This window comes from Panthera uncia, chromosome C2 (genome assembly GCF_023721935.1).
Source record: "Panthera uncia isolate 11264 chromosome C2, Puncia_PCG_1.0, whole genome shotgun sequence".
Taxonomy (NCBI): Eukaryota; Metazoa; Chordata; class Mammalia; order Carnivora; family Felidae; genus Panthera; species Panthera uncia.
Genome location: NC_064810.1, coordinates 60,153,929 through 60,167,391, shown reverse-complemented (window position 1 = coordinate 60,167,391; position 13,463 = coordinate 60,153,929). Strand labels below are relative to the sequence as shown.

General features: G+C 33.8%; 1 protein-coding gene across 45 annotated transcripts in view; it reads left to right on the top strand.

Annotated features, from left to right (window-relative positions):
• Window positions 1-13,463, top strand: part of ZBTB20 (zinc finger and BTB domain containing 20) — a 769,297-nt gene that overhangs the window by 73,465 nt on the left and 682,369 nt on the right. For 5 of the 45 annotated variants that reach the window (XM_049629372.1, XM_049629399.1, XM_049629366.1 and 2 more), the window contains one exon: window positions 9,985-10,067. The exons of the other annotated variants lie outside the window; for them this stretch is intronic. The gene's annotated coding sequence lies outside the window, so the exon portion shown is untranslated. The remainder of the gene's footprint in view (window positions 1-9,984; window positions 10,068-13,463) is intronic. 45 annotated transcript variants of the gene reach the window in all.

Here is a 13,463-nt window from a genome sequence, read left to right as displayed (position 1 = left end):
TATACATATATATATATATATATATATATATTTTTTTTTTTTTTTTTTTTAAAGAAGATAACTCTAGAAGCATAAAGATGGATAAAAAAGGTTAGGGGTTGAAAATAATTAGATTACTTAGGATTTTCAGCAATAACAGTGGGAAAAGAAAGAGCATTGGCAGGATCTGGGGGTTGTTTGGATGGGCACTTTTAAAAGGAATGGTGAGAAAAATGAAGACTTGTTTTCACACATTGTTGATCAATTCCTTTAGAATGAAATATTAGGTTATTTTGTCTTCTTTGGCACCTAAATGAAGGATCTTAGTGTAAAAATTTGAGAGCTAAATTTCACAATGTAAAGAAGTAATTAATGTTAAGGGTTTATCTATACTCTGTTTTAGTTTTTTTACTAGAATACACTCAGAATTTAAGGTATTTTATAATTTTTAAAGGAAAATGGCTTATGGGTTTTATTTTCTTATGTAGAGACAATTTTCTATTGTACTACAAATATCATTATCTCTTTATATTTTTCCTCATTATAATCCCTTTTCTTTGGATAATATATATAGCATATATACATCTTTCCTTGTTAGTTTTAATTTTTATCTGAAAGATTGCTTCTTTTAGTCTTTAAAATATATTGTTAATGAACTCAGGGCTAAAAGTTCACTTTATGCAGTTGAGTGAGATAGTACCTGTAGAATGACCCAGAGTGAGAATTAATTTTTTTCAAATATATTTTAACTTTGATTTTGTAGTACTGCCTGTCACCCAAATTTTCTTTTCCTTTCGAGAGACATTAGAAGAGCTAATGAGAGAGTGGAAACAGTGGTAGAAGTGGGAGAACAAGAGACATTAAAACAATTATGGAAACCCTCCAGTGCCAATATTTATGTATATAATATAATAGCTATTTGAAAAGTTAAGACACTTCTAACAAGAACATGTTTACAGTGGTCTGAAGGACATTAGTTAGAACTAACGGATTGAATATGTGGAAGGAAAATTTCTCCCAATTTGTTCTATTCACTTTGGCATAATTCTCTAAGGAACTAATGCTTCTTGAGAAGTATGACCTAACCAAAGAAAAATGATACAATGTTCAAGTCAACAATAGCATCCTGACAAGGTAGGGGAATATTTTTGATATTATATTTCATTTCTTATTTCAGTGTCTGATGTGAACTATTTCTTACTCCTGTTATAGAGAATGACACAATGCCTATTATTTATTGAATTGCCCTTTGTGTTGGTAACTGGACTAGCAGGTAAATATTATCTTATTCTTCAGTAACAAGATACCTTCAATAAGACAGGTATTACTTACATTTTATCAATGAAGAATCAAAGATTAGATTAAGTAACTTTCATAAGGCTATACATCTGGTTACAGTGGAGTTATTTGAAATCAGTGTTATAACAGGTAAAAATGGATCACAAAGTCTGATGTGTGTACTGTTATGTACGATGAAAAGAGTTGCTCATTTTTATGCAGTAAACAGAGGAAGATGAGCTTCTCGGACCTGAAGTGGAAAGGGGCCAGGAGAGGAGGGAAATGTTTGTGTTTTTGACAGAGTGAGTTTATCAGAGAATAAAAGGGCCGATTCCTCACAGTGGCAAATCTTTCCAAAGCAAAGATACTATTTGGCAATCCATTGGACAGTGATGTCCAGAGCACCTGAAAACCATTATGAAAACCTTGATGAGGCCAGTTGAGAGACCAGGAGCAATGGTGGCCACAGGGAAGTGTTCTTACAACTTATAACTCTATTAGGAATACCTTTTGTGGGAAAAGTTACTTGGCATAGCTATTCTACACAGTTAGAGCCCCTGGGACCCAATACCATGTAAGGAGTTCCACATCAGTTTCACAACTGATCTGACCTCAGTCTTAACTACTGTGCTGTTTTGTATAACAAGCATATTAATCAGTATACTTGCATCACTTGCAGAAAAACCCAACCTACCCCTGCAAACAGTGTTAAACTCCAAAGTATTACTGAGCTGTAGCCCAGAGGGGGGAAAAATATGTAGTATGATCTCTTACTATGAGTGGGGAACCACCAAAATGTATAAGCAATTAGAAATTCTCTGTTTCTTTTGCTTACAGGAATATTCACACCTAGGTGGATTGCAGAAATTAAAAAGCCCTGACTCTCAAGTTCAGCTCTAAAGAAGTCTAGTTATTTGCCTAAGTTTCAAAAGAATTAGTTCCCTAAGTATTTCAAAATGTTCAACTGGCTGCCCCAGCCGTTCTCTTTGGAAGCTTCTTTCTCATCCTCATGGCACATCCCTCTGGCATGCATGACCAGCTGCAAGCTAAACCCTGTGGAATAAGAATTCTTTCATCCCTTTGTGTGATGTGTTTCATTTTCAGAGTTTGGATGATCCTCCTCGGCAGCAGCAGCAGGCATTGTTAGTTTCAATAGGCAGTCTGGATGCACAAGAACAGTCATCATAGAGAGACAGGCTCTAGGGTCCATCCCTTCGTGCCATGGTGCTGTGTTAGATCACTTTCCTCTGCTGGATTAATGGCCAGAGAAAAAGGGAAACAAACTGTACCCGAAGGAATCCAATTAAAGTACTTGAACTTCACTGACGTCCATCCTATTGTTGTCTTAACTTCCTAACCTATGGTTAATTATTCTGACCAGTGAAAAGGAATAACATAAATAGGAGGATTATCTTAAATTCCTTATTTTCTTTAGTTTGACAAGCCATCAAAATTTTATTGTGTAAGATGAAATAACAATAATGTTTGGTATAGTGCAACTTTTTTTTTTTTTGATTGACCTTTCTATCTCTTTCCTAATATCTTCACTAAAGTCACTATTAGGACTTACTGTATAAAACTGCTCAGCCTTTAAATTTTCATCTCTGTTCACAGCCTATGCTGCAGCAATAGTTCATTCTGGGCCCTTTGGTTTCCTTGAATCTCCAAATGATCCCACTCCCATGGCTGTGATATTCTTTTCCTGGTTAATCAAGAATTCTCTATTTCTGCTCTGTCATCCATGCCACTGTCAGTAGGAAAGTAATTTAGGCTTTTGGCTTTCAGCCTCATCATTTGTGAAATGACCTCCCCTGACTCTGAAGTTCTGTGTCCAAAATACAAACAAGGATTTCCAGTAGTAATAATTTGTATGTGTATGATGATTAATAGTCTACAGAGTGTTTTCATATATTTAATTTTATATAATTCTCACCATAGTTCTGTGGGGTGGGGAGAACGTTATTAGTGTCTCCTTTTTCAGATAAAGATACTACAGCTCTGGGAGGTGAAGTAACTTAGCCCACATTAAGTAAGTAGTAACTGGCTGAATCTGAGCTTTAAATTCAGAATTTTTCCTATGTAAGATGATGGTTCGTATAGTAGGGGGAAGTTTCTTTCTTAAAACCTAAATTTCCTTATTGATTAACTACAAGGTTTTGTTTGTGTGAGTGTGTATGTTCATGCTTTGGGAAGGGGCATCCCTTCCATTGAGTTTGGGATGCAATTTGTAGCCCTAGTTTTATTAGTGAAGGAGTCTCCTAAGATTTCTAATTAAGAAAAATAAGACGGAATGTGTTACCTTTCTAGTGTAGAATTTTGGTGTTATTTTGAACTCCTCTATCAAATTTGATTGTATTTTTCAATTGCATATCCATTCTGTTGTAAATCTAATATACCTACCCATATACTTATTAAAGAGTATTGTTTGCAATTAGGGAAGACATGAATATAATAGAAGCCCTTTTAGCCAATCCCTGCTTCAGGATAATAGGATACTCTGAAAAATGGTGTATTTGGTTATCTGTTTACCTGCTAGTATGCTGACCTAGGGTCATTTATGTTTGTTTTCAGATTTGTTTATGCTAGTTGAATGTGCAGTTGTAATTTAATTATGCAAACTGATGAAATTTGAGTAAAAAGGTATAAAGCATTGTTGATTTTATGAAATCTAAGTTGAATGCTTTGGAAAGACTTTTGAAAGTGAATTACCAAAACAGATTACAATCTAGATAGGTGTGGGCTAGAAAACTGTGTAAAATTATCGGGGTTTGGGGGTAGGGGATGAATGTAAAAATTCTGGAAAGATCTCGCACTGAATTTGCTTGGCCAGTCCCTATAATCGCTCACTGACTTTAAGGAATCAAAAACTTTTAAACTCTGACTTTCAATATCATCTTTCAATAGATGATACAATGTGGTACAGTTTGAACAGGAAGAATAATGTGACTTAGCTGACTAAGAATCAGTGACAGCCCATTGGTCCTACATCAAAAGGTTAGTCCACAGGTATAAAGTTTTTATGGTTTACTTTTAAAACAAAAATTCTAAAAAATGTTTATTTTTGAGCGAGAGAGAGACAGAGAGACAGAGTGTGAGCAGGAGAGGGGCAGAGAGAGAGGGAGACACAGAATCTGAAGCAGGCTCCAGGCTCTGAGCTGTCAGCACGGAGTCTGATCACAAACCACGAGATCAGGACCTGAGCCGAAGTCAGAGGCTTAATCGACTGAGCCACCCAGGTGCCCCATGTTTTACCTTTAAATAAACTAAATATGTGAAAATTGCTTTAACCAGCTTCTGTCTTTGTCTCAGTGTCATGTGTAAAATGAAGATAAAAATAATTTTACTGACAAGGATTTTTTTTTTTTGAGTGTGTGAGGATTAAATGAAATAGTACATGCATAGCACCTAGAACAATGCCTGTCACAAGTACTAAAAAAAAGTTGTCTTCTTAATTATCATCATCATCATCATCATCATCATCTGAGATTATCTGCTATAGGGCTCATGTATACTTATATTAAAATACTGTCAGTGATTGGAATATTTTAGTAGTAAAACATAATAATTCTATTTCAGTTAGCAAAACTATGTATTTCCAATTTTCACTGCACCCTTTTTTTCAGGATTTTTAGGAAGAAGTTTTACTATACCTGTTCTCAGGAGATGCTAAGAGCTGAAACTGTATGTAAGATGTAAGTGAAAGGGTGAGGATATCTACTCAGTCTTCAACTGAGTAGTTGAAGACTATGGAAAGGAGAGTTTAGCATGTTGTGGTGGAGTGGTGTGGAATGTGTACATAGTACCTGCCCATGTGGAGCCTAGATCTAGTCTAGGGATGTCTCACTTAAATGAATACTAAGCTACACGATCACTGCCCTCTCACAACTGTAAACAGCAAAGGAAAAGGAAAAAAAGTGACAAAAATACCCTGTTAGCTAAACTTGAACAGTTGTGTGGTAGTCAAATACTGCCTAGAACAGTAGCCTTCTACTGTGTGCCATCAATTCCTAAACGCTTCTGCAAATTGGTATGTTATAGGTTTTCATTATTGAATCCATATTTAGAAATTGCTTTTCAGAGGAGAATTAAGCATTTACCTGCTTTCTTTCTGAATGCTGACACACACATTTTCATACCATTTTACATTCAGTTTTCCTGCCTTAGAATGTGCTCCTTATAGGAAAGAAGCTTGTGCTTCAGGGTCAGAGAGAACACCAGCACTGCTGATAGTTTCCCCCTTGGTTTGGATGTTAGTGATTGATTCAGTTCTAGTGGCATTAGAGTGAATAATTTATCAACCATTTATTATTATTATTATTATCATTCAGATAAGTGATATTATTTACCTTCTATAAATGATTTATGTGGCACTTCCATAATCTTTAAAAATAAAGCAAATAGGAAGCAAAATAGAGTATAAGACATTTTCCAAAGTTCAAAAAACTTTAAGTGGCATAATCTAAATTTGTTAAGTACCCTTTTGTGTTTTTAAGTATTACAAGTATCACCGTTGGTCACTTTCTATGGCTATTATGGAATTAGGTCTATTTGTTTTTCGTACTGTAGTCTACACTTACCTGTCATAATATTTTTGATTAAAAGAAATATTGTTTTACTACTTCATGGCTTATCATAAGATTGGGATTACCTCAGCTCATACAACATTTTCCTACCCATGAATGTTATTCAAATTCCTCCTATAGTCTGTCTTTCCTGTGCTTTCATTTCAATCATTTGTCCTCCCAATTTCAGCTGTCCTCAGGTATGTATCCATATATATATATATATATATATATATATATATATATATATATATATTTCTCTTCTGTGTATCATCATTTGTTAACTTGTATCCATCTTTGTAACCTACACTTTTATTCCTAAATTTGTTGATTTAAATTTAGCCCACTTTTTTTTAGCTATAGCATTTCCATAGAGTTATTTCACATGAAGACAACAGTAGAACTTATAAAAACTAGGCAGTATCCTAGAAAATAGCAGTGTTTATACTGAAGAACAATAAGCTAGGTATTCAGGTTTCTATGCAATGAGGACCTACTCATTACACCCTCTGGTTATGCAAGATGTTTTTAAAGAGTTAAAATTCAAGAGAATGTCTTTCTTCATATGAAATTCCTGTCAGTCAACATGATCTTCAGAACCCTTTGCCAAGCACCTTTCTAGGCAGAGAAAAGAGTCAGTCTCAGTTTGGATATCTTCAGAATGCTGTGTTCTTGACTCATATCCCTGGGGACCAGCCCCTTGATATTTTAAATTTTAATTTATAGATTAAGGTATTTCTTAACTGGCTAGGGATGCTTGCTGAACCCCAGGTGATGGGTTCATAGTGATTAATAGTGATTTGCTATGTAGGCAAGAAAGTTGGCTTTAGTGCATAATAATGTTCAGAATATCATGAAACATTAAGTTGATATGGTAGAAGGAATGTAAAATTAGGCTTTGTTCATATACAATGATGCTATTTCTATTTTGTTTAGAAGGGAAGTTTGGGTATCATTGCAAATGATATGAAATATGAAAGGTAGTAACTTGATCACAGTTCTAGTTTCTCTAAGTTCTCATTTCTCTGTTTTGGAGAGATGTAGGGAGAACAATCTAAAATAAGAATACTAACAATGGGAACATCTTTTACTTGCTTTTCAAATAGTATATTTTTTTGTTATGTTGAATTTTTTTGCTATCTATTGAATGATTTAACAGATGCTCAAAAAAAGATCAGATTGATGTTTCATATAAAGATCTGCTGGATATATATACACATACTTAAAATATGTATTCATGACATTTGACTAAGTTGATCAGCTATTAAGTTCCATTGAATTATGTAGCTTATCAAATAGCAAATAAGCTTTTGCTACCTAAGTTTGTTGGCCTGATGTTATCTATTGTTTTATTTAATCATTCATTCATTCATTCATTCATTGTTTCACTGGACACCTATTATGTTAGGGATTTTATGTGGTAGGTAAGGCAAGGATGATTACCACATGGTCCCTGCCAGGGGCAACTGGGTGGTTCAGTCAGTTAAGCATCTGACTTTGGCTCAGGTTATGATCTCATGGTTTGTGAGTTCAAGCTCTGTGCTGACAGCTCAGAGTCTGGAGTCTGCTTCGGACTCTGTCTCCCTCTCTCTCTGTCCCTCTCCTGCTCATGTTCTGTCTCTGTCTCTTAAAAATAACAAACATTTAAAATAATTGAAAAAAAAAAAGGCAATGTCCCTACCTACTAAAATTTGTAGCTTAGTGGCTTTTATATAAAACATTCTTAGATTTGGTCTTTACTATGATAATATGTTGTTCTCTTATCTATTTTACATCCTAACGGTCTAATTATTGGTTTTATGATCAAATATTTAATTTGCATCTTTAGTATTCTGTATACTGAATTTAATGTAATGTCAATACCTTTAAGCAGATTATAATCTCTAAAGATAACATAGAATGTTTTAAATATAAATATAAAGTATTATGGTAATCATAACTTTATCAAATACTTTTCATAGATACAATACTGATTTTAGTCATATCACCCTCTTTCCTTTCATCTGATTCCTTTTTTTATTTGGGAGAAGACATGGTAAAGGACAATTGACATTTGGTAGTGACCAAGGTAGAAGCCTTTTGGTTTCCACCTGGTTTCTAGTTCAATAAAATACAAGGTTAGGAACCACAGGGGATGAAGATGGAGAGATATGCAAGTGCCTACCATGAAGTAACTTGTATTAAGTATGTTGCTAAGGAGCTAGAAATGAGGTGGGATCCACTGAAGGGTTTTAAGTGAGGAAATGACTACTTAGTTCTGTTGAGAAAGACCCTTCAGGTAAAGAGAAAGGACTACAGTCTGTGAGACAAAACAATTAATGGTAATCAGGATGAAGTACAGTGAGGGCCTCAACTGAAGCAGTAGCTGTGATGTTGTGAGGAACATCAAGAAGGATGGGTTCCAGAGATTTTTGGAAGGTGGAATTGATTTTTAGAAGGTGGCATCTGGGGACTGCCTAGGTGGGAGTTGGATGCTATTAAGGAAAAAAAGATGACTCTCAAGATTTTTGCTTGAGGACCTGGGTACTACTATTCATGGAAGAAAGGATTATTTTAGAAGAAACAGGTTACTGGCCATTGTGAGGTCAGGGAGACGGTGAGGGTGGGAGATAAGGAAGGATATAATTCAATTGAGTTTAAACATAAATTTACTTTGCTTTGAGAAACTATGTTGTGATGCTGTGACCTAAAAGAGTATAAAGTATGGTAAGTCTGCCATGCTGAAGCAGCTAATGAGAATGAGTTTCATGGGAGAGTACTGAGTAGGGGATTTGAAGGGAAAATAGAAAGTTTAGAATCTGATATTTATTTTCTTGGAATAATTTTTGCCAGATATTCCTCATGGCAGCTTTCCTCCATTTTGTGAACCAAAAGCTAGACTGGCATATTCAAAAATTTTAACATTATGATGTGTCTGGGAGTCCTCAGAGAGCAGCTGCTTTAAGGTGTTCTTTATATGAGGAGGCCATATGGAAATGAAGGGAAGTTCAAGTTTTAGCCATATAAATTTCTAGTTAAATAACCTTGTACAAGCCACTTAACCTTTTTGAGTTTCTGTTTTCTCACCTCTAAAATAGAAGGGTTGAACCATCTAATTTCTGAAAAGATTCTTAACAGTAAAAATCCTATGATTTTATGACCCATTGAATAGCATGACTACACCTGTAGGATTACCATCTTTGGAAACTTTAACAACCGACTTCCAGTTAAACCTGGTGATTGAACACATGTTTTTCCTTGTTCCCTTCTGGTAAGGAACTAAAGGTATAAATGATAGACTAAAAAATAAAAGACAAAAAAAAAAAAAAAGAATCCACCAACATAAGGAAGAGGAAGCAACTTATCAAAGTTTTTGGAAGATGTAAAGTGGATGGAGGATTTCGTAGAACCAAGAAATCTAAATACAGGTGCCTGGAGAGTGTTATGCCAAGAAGAAAACAAGTCAGTTCATGCTCAAGAACTGGCTCAAGAATTGGAAGACAACAGCTGAAGTAAAAATAAATTATACTTAATATATTTAGATAGGAAAGATAGTACTTCCATGAAACATGATAGGATGATAAAAAAAGAATAATCAGAATAAGCACTCTTACAATAGCTGATGAAATAATTTTAATGGAAGGATTGAAATTATCCTGAAAACAGAGCAAAAATTCAGTTAAATGGAAAATGGAGAGAAAAGATAAAATCAGACAAATAATTTAACAAGCCCTAAATCTGATTAATAGTTCCAGAAAACAGAGGAGAGCAACGAAAATGATATGGAAGGAATGTTCATAACATTATATTATAGAAAGTTCTGAACTAAAGGACATTAGTTTCTAGTTTGAGTCTGCTGGGTGCTCATAAAATATATGAAGCAGATCTATACCAAGATACATATTGGAAAATTTTAGACTAGCGGCAATATATTGATGATAGAAGCTTCTAGATAGAAAATATAAACCTTACATTTTGGCTTAAGAATGAGAATAGTATCTGATTTTTTTAATGGCTATATTCAAAGCTGGCATATGTGGCTTTAAAATTCTGAGAGAAAATAACTTTTAACTTGTGATTCTATACCTAACCAAACTATTATTAATCACATGTGAGATGAGGTTAGGAAAAAGACATTTTTAGACAAATGATCCTCATACTTTACCTTACATTGTTGCTTTCTTAGGAATCTTTTGGAGTATGTGCTACATCCAAATGAGGAGAAACTGAGGAGGAAAGAGGATTCAGGACATAGGTGATGATAATGAGGTGAGAAAGGTCAAGAGAATTTCCTGGACAGCAGCTATGCATTGGCCTTAAGAGTAACTGGTCTTTAGTTGGGCAGGAAGATGAGAAACTCCAGAAATGGGTATGTTCAGAAGGAAAAATTAGAATGAACAGAATGCTTAATTTTAAGAGTGTGAAATATATTCAGACAGGTTTTACATTTCTGTTGTAGACACTTGGAATGGGGTCAAAGTGGCAATATTAACTATAGGCAGGAAACATTGTTACTCAAAGAAGGAAATGTATTAAAATTATACTAACTGGATGAATATTGGGAGGATGAAAGGAAGAAAAGTGAGTGGTATAAGAGAGCTAAGTCTTTATCTTTCATGATAGGAAAGTAATAGATTTTCTACAACATACAAATAAAAAATAAGAATTATACATTTTTGTATATTATTTACAGATAAAGAGATAAACACTAGAAATAATTTTGACAGGGTATCTGAAAGGGTAGGATATAGGGTGCCGTTTTTGTTTTTAAACCTTGTGGTACTATTTAACTACTAAACTATATAGATGTACTACTTTGGAAACAATGAGAAATCATAATTTTAAAATTTAAAAGACTGGGAATAGAAGTATTTTGGATTTTGATTTTTTCATATAGAAGAGTAGCTCTTGATTAAGTACATATTTTAGTTATTTGGAGGAACTAAATCATTTATATCCTGGCGTTACTGACATTTGGGCATTCTGTTTCTTGAGATTAACTATTATTTGGAGAGGTTTCCTCTTATCCCTATAAGGTACATGTGCTGTTTGCATGGTGAAAACTATGGTAAGAAATCTTAAAGTTGTTGCCACAATTCTCAGACCTTAAGTATGTGTTCCAAATAAAAGACAGAGGGCTTAGGAGAAATGGAAAACTCGTGAACAGACTTCCATTTGATTTGGTAGATATAGGCATATAAGACAAATTAAACATAGTTTATTTGTTAAACAAAGAATAGCCTCCACTCGTTCCAAGTAGTCTAAATACTTAAGATTTTTTCCTTTTGAAAACTTCACATGGCTAGTTCATGCATTCTCATGGAATGCTTTTAACTGTTCACTGACTCATTACCTATTCATCTATAGCTAATGTAAAACCACTTTGGCTGTGGTTTACAAAAATATGGAGGTTATGTGATTCAGTGCATGCAGTTCAGAATTTAGATTATCTTTCAATAATCAAAAAATGCTTTGCCAAAAATCCATTACAAGTGTGCTCAAAATATCAAGTGCCTTTGAAGTTTTTAAATAAAAAACTCCAACAACAAAACCCAACAATAAACAAACAAAAAAACCCCCAGAACATGTCTTATAAACAAAAGGGTTTAGCAGACAATCTTAAACCTCCTTGAAAGAATTTTTAGAACATAAGAGAGGCAGAAACAGAGACCGAGGTAGAAAAAGGGAATTTCTCTTTGAATATATATTTTTTGAACCAAGGACATTTGGTGTTGAGAAAAGAAGGGGGAGAGAAGAAATGAAGAAAGAACATGATTTGTCTCAAAGATTTATTTTGTAATTGATTGTAGCTTATAAAGGTTTTCATTGATGGTTGTATGGGAGGGAGAATTCTAAGTTTCAATGCTGACACTTTGAAGAGTTGCCCTGTTGTTGCAGCTGCTTGGACAGCCTTGCTCACACATCAATGGTGCATTGTGGCAGCTTGCTCTGCTTCCCTGTTTCTGATGGACATTCTCCAGGCGGTGAAGGGCAAAGGGGCTGGCAATGCTGGTAACTGGCATAATAGAAGTTGTTGGACCAGTTTGGAGTGTATGTGTGTGAACTGAACACTTAATGACAGCTTCTGTATTATGGTTAGTCTAAGTTCAGGGTCAGAAAGTACTTTTTGGTCAATTAATAGAGATAGGAATACACACACACACACACACACACACGTGTGTGTGTGTGTGTGTGTGTGTGTGTGTGTGTGTACTTGTCTTTTTGTGGGTAGAGTGCATATTATTTAGTTTTTGTGTAGTGGTTGGTGAAGGGACTAATGTTTATGACCTAAAAAAAATCAGTAGATACTCAGATATAACTACACTGAAATATTTCCTTCATAAAATAAATAATTGATTTTTAGCATTAATTATACTTAATTATTGATTTTTTAGGATATCCTAATTAAATATTTTCTGCTATTTGTGAAAATCTGTTCCAGTTTTTTTAAGTTTTTATCTCTGTGTCCAATAACATGTCCAATCTATTCTTTTATAATCATAAACTTTTATAAGTATATGAAAAGTCACGTCATACTAAACAGAAAGGGTTATTACTTGGAAGAATATGGCATAATTTTAGGAGGTGATACAGAGAAGGAAGAATTGATGAACATTTACTTTGTTTACATATATATATATATTTTTTTTTGCTAAGAGGAAAACTCTTCAAATTTGAAGAAGGAAATGGAAATCAACAATTGAATTGTTACTAAGAGGCTTTTTTTTGCAAATTTAGAACCAAACTCCATAGAGTTTGGCAAATTCTATTCTAGAATGATAGTACTAACCATAATTTTTGAAAAAAAAAGCACCCTGCACATTTATATCATGTGTGTTTTTCAAAGAATTGTCAACATGTATTTTCACTAGATGCTTATAGTGATCCTGAGAAGTAGCTACTACTACTCTGAATAGTAGGCACTAGTTCATACCTTTTTATTTACTCTCATTTTTTATTCACTATACCCAAGAAGACACTATGCTCTCCACTTACAGATATGTTAACTGAAATTAAATAAAATTTTCAACTCATCAAAGCATCTGGAGTCCAAACTTGATGAATTTTGCTCCAAAGGCTATGCTTTTTCCACTGAAATTCATAACTTCTAGATATGATCACATTTGGAGAGTTGGAAGGTATCAAATACCAGATATAAGCAAATGTGTAAAAATTTAAAGACAAATTCTGTAATCTACAGAGTTAACTTTCTCTCTGGCAAAATTCTGAAGTGAATTAATCGATTCACCCATATCAATTAAATGTCATTAAATGCTTTAAACAGTTCCATTAAAAGACAGAGATTATTAGGCTAGATAAAAGATAAAAACCAACTATATTCTGTCTATAATATTACTATTTTAAATAGAAAAATATTTAAAATACTAAAAATGAAAGGATGGGAAAGATATACCAAGCAAATATTAATCGTAAGAAAGCTGGAGTAGCTGTATTAACAGAAAAAAGTACGCTTCAGGACAAATAATATTGCCATAGATAAAGACGATATACACGTCCTAAGGATGTATGCATCTAATAACAGGTTCAAAATAAGTGAAACAAAAACTAATAAAAATGAGAGAAAAAGTAGATAATTATACTTGGAGATTTTAATATACTTCTCAGTAATTGATAGAGTAAATATACAAAACAACCAAAAAGATG